Genomic DNA, 4,012 nt, shown 5'->3' with positions numbered 1-4,012 from the left:
CCTCACAACCCAGGCAACGCCTTCTGGCTGATCCCCAGGCGCTTTCTTAGCCACAGGTGGCCCCAGGACCCACCCGGAAGAGGGCAGTAAGTTCGCTTTCCTCCTTTCCGATGCAACATGCCCCACATGTTACATCGTGCCCTACTTCTGTCTGTGTTTCCTTTTTCTTGCCATCATTGTCAGAAATTCAGGGAAGTCAATTTTGCCATTACCACCAGCAGCTACTCCCTTAATCGCGTCCTGAAACTCGACTTCTGTGGGATTCCACCCAAGAGACCGTCTCATTACACTTCCCAATTCCTTTGTTAGTCTAGTACAGTTCCATCCCCGTTCCTGTCAAGGAGTGGGAAAGCTTCTTTGAATTCTGCAATCTGCCCTTCAGTTAGCTGGTCAGCCACGCTGCAAGCCTTACCAGTTTCCGAGACTCAACCACATAACCACCGGGCTCATTCGCTCCACTCAGATCCCATCCCATCACACTTTTAAAATGTCACATAGCATGAGTAGAATTTTAAACGTCTCGAGATATCAAACACGTTTACATTTATTTTGGTTTAATTATAAGTTGTATTTATTTTGTTTCCATTTTACTTTATTTTTAATCATATATAAAATTATATAAATTTTTTTTTTTTTCAATTGGCACATAGTAATTGTACAGACTCATGGGGCACAGTGTGGCGTCTTTTTTTGATTTAGTCTCCCACTTCCCCCCACCCACCCTGTCTTAAGATGAGGAAGGCTTGAATTTTAGGCATTTATCGAAAACCTGTGCATGCCATGTCAATGGATTAGACCCGTTAGCCGGCACACCAACTTCCCACACAAAGCCGTCCACTGAACCAAGAGGCCCAGCAGTCTCTTGGAGAAGCTGCAGCCTGACCCGTCTTCTCCACCATCGCCCAGGAAGGATGAGACTCACAAACCCATGCTTGGGCCGGTGCTTTCCTCTTCTTCATCTTTTATTCCCATGAGTCCCAGGCCAGAGAGAGATCCATGAGGGCTCGTGGTTCCTGGCAGGAGGATGACGCAAAGGGTGCCCGGGCTCAGGCTTCGGTAGAGCCTTCCAATCTTGCGGCTCCAACGCCAGGCTGCCCTCTTTGCGTTTTCCGCCTTCGAGTTCTGCAAGGTCTCCCGCTCCGAGGGAGGAGGTCTCGCTCTGAGACCTGCGGGCCTTCTTGATTCAGGTGGTGAGCCCCTAAGCCACGCGTGCAGGTGCCTGGGGGTTAGGGCCTGCCTGCCTTTCAGCTTCCAGTCCTTGCCTGTGAGGACATGGAGGGCCCTCTGGGCGTTGCCAGAAGTTTTGAACTTCAGGAAACAGTATTTTTCCTGTCTTCCGCTTTGAGCATCTGGAGGCACGATCACAGCTTCCAGGCCACCAAAGAGGTTCGGCAGTTCCTGAGTATGTCCTAAGAAATCTTTACTAACTCCGGACAGGTAAATAGTGGCTCGGTTCTCAGAATCTAGTTCCAGCTCCCTAACGAGTGTGTCGCAGTCGAGAGTGAGCTCTGTCACAGGTCTCTGTACCTTTATGTATACACCTTCCACCAGAACGCCATTCAAGCTCTCGATGGCCAGCTGGGCAGCTTCCAGGACTTCATACTCTACAGAGAGATGAGGCTGATGCGTTTCCAGGACAGCAGTCATTGCGCGAACTGGGCCGAAGCTCCTAAACAGCCTCTTCAGAGCACTCAGGTTGCAATCTTTGCTCAGTGGCCCAGCATAGATAGTTGACATCTCTGTCCACTTGATCCGCATCCTTTTGTCCACTTCCTCAGTGACGAGAGGTGAAAAAGGCTCCAAAGAGAACCGAATAATGCTGAAGGGGTACAGGCGCACTTGCCTTCTGGCCTGCTCAAAGACCTCTCTGTTGGAAAGGCACCTGACACTTTCACAATCTTCAGGGGAAGGGAGCTCAATATCATCTGTCTCTCGGGATACAAAAAGGAGCTTCTGATGCACCGAATCGAAACAACTTAAAGCACCTCTGTAGCTGTAACTTTGGAACTTTTCTCTGACATTTCTTGGGTCTTGGGCTCTCCACAGCGCCTCCAGATTGAGTTCTGCCGTCTTCTTTGGGCCATACTTGAGGAAGAATTGAGCCAATTCAAGGGTCGCGGTAGCGTCCTCTGTGGGATCGTGACCGTCCCTTTCCGAACGTTGAATGTCCTTTCCCAAAATAGCCTTGGCTAAGAACTTTAGCTTGAATCTTCTGCCCCGCTCCCTGGCATAAAGCAACGAGGTGTCGATAACATATGGGTGGATCATGTTCAGTGCTCGGAGATCCACGTCTAAGGAGTGCCCTACCAACACCGCATCAGGAGGAAGCAGTGCTTTTAACCGCCCCTGAACGTCTTTCAGTTTCGTCGTCACCGGCTTCAGCATCTCCTCCGTGATCCCTGAATAGCAGGTGGCGTAGTCTACAATCTCCTCATCCGGCTTCACCAACTCGTCCATAAGACACGAGCCTCCTTCGGCAACCAGTGAGATGCGTGTCAGTTCTCTCCCCTTGGACGTGATGCACATTTCTCCGTCCAGCCCAAAGAGAGGGCTGTTCTCTGTCACAGACGCGTTACATCTGGTAGTTACAAAGTTCTCACAGCCGGGAGAACCTGGCAACGGAAAGTCAAATGTTCTCATTTCCTCCTCTGTCAGAAGGCATCGCAGCAAGCCCACCTTCTGAGAGCCATACTTTCGAATGACCGGGTCATTCTGCAGGTCGACCTTGGGTTTCGTACTGGCAGACGGTAAAGATCCTCCCATGGTCTTAGGCAGATGTCCAGCCCTTTGATTTGGTAGCCCGACAACATCAGCGAGAAAAGCAGATGATGGAGGAGGCAAGCGGAACTTGTGTCTGAAGGCTTTCCGGAGAAATCCAAACTCCAAATAGAACCTGTAGAAGTGGAGTTGACTCATCCCTTGAAGGATGACCACCACTGTTCTGCTCAGTTGCTTTCCGTGCAGAAGCTGGCACCACCTGGGTCTCTCAATAACGGGTTCAGCCAGAACCGCGTACTTGAGCAACTCACATAGCTGTTCGTGGGTTATTTCACAGTTTTCAGCCATTACGATGCCACTCAACCGGGCTCTCTTGGGCTTGGGCTCGGGCTGCCTGTCCACAAGATCCGAACGGGGTATCCTTACCTCGGGCGTCCCCATCAGCCAGGCGGGGACCCGTCTCCTCTGGCTGTTCAGCCTCCCCGTCTTCTCCTTCTCTGGCTCCACGATCCTGTACGTGAGTCCTTGTTGTGGAACGCTGTCCTTGGAAAGTAGAAAGCTGTCCCTGCCTGGATGCCAATCCAGCAAGAGAAAACGTTCTTGAGAAGGAAAAAGGATGGTTTCTTGCTTGACCAGCAAGGGAGAAACAATGGTTCTCACATCAGCAGGAGGAGGGGGTTTTTATAGAGGTGATTCAGAGAAAGTGAGATTAGGGAGGAGAGATCAGGTAAGGAAAAGATTAGGGAAAAGGAGAGCCCAGAGGAGGAGATCAGGGAGGGGGAAAAGAACAGGGAGGAGAAGTTTAGGGAAAAGAAAATGAGAAGATCAGGGAGGAGAAGTGTAGGGGAAAGAAAATCAGGAGGAGAAGGTTAGGGCAAAGAAGATCAGGGAGGAGAAGGTTGGGGAAAAGAGAAACAGACATGTAAGTTTCAAAGCGACAAGGGATGTAGTCAAAGCATCCAGTGGACCCCTGTTGCAACTTCAGCCAAATCTTCCCTTTGTATTCCAGCGTATTGCCTTTGGGGGACCTTTACAGTGCATTACCTTCCAGTAGTTTCATGGTTTCTTTACCCAGATTCGTTAAGTTCCAGGGGACAGGACCGTGCCCTGGGTTTCATATTTTCTCAGAATTGTGCTGTATACGTAGCAAAGACTTGAAAAAGGAAAAGAAAAAAAGCGTAAAGACAAAAATAACTAAAGGTCTTCAGTGTTTCTGTACCCCTACAATCACGAGTTCCCCAACATTACTGTAAAACACAGGGAGCAGAAAACAAATTTGACCTAAGTTTGCTAA

At 49.8% G+C, this 4,012-nt stretch overlaps 1 pseudogene; it reads right to left on the bottom strand.

Annotated features, from left to right (window-relative positions):
• Positions 1–918: 918 nt before the first annotated feature.
• Positions 919–3,778, bottom strand: LOC143381556 (RNA exonuclease 5 pseudogene; annotated as a pseudogene).
• Positions 3,779–4,012: the final 234 nt, after the last annotated feature.

The sequence above is a fragment of the Callospermophilus lateralis genome, chromosome 15 (genome assembly GCF_048772815.1).
Source record: "Callospermophilus lateralis isolate mCalLat2 chromosome 15, mCalLat2.hap1, whole genome shotgun sequence".
Taxonomy (NCBI): Eukaryota; Metazoa; Chordata; class Mammalia; order Rodentia; family Sciuridae; genus Callospermophilus; species Callospermophilus lateralis.
This window is presented reverse-complemented; position numbering and strand designations above follow the sequence as displayed.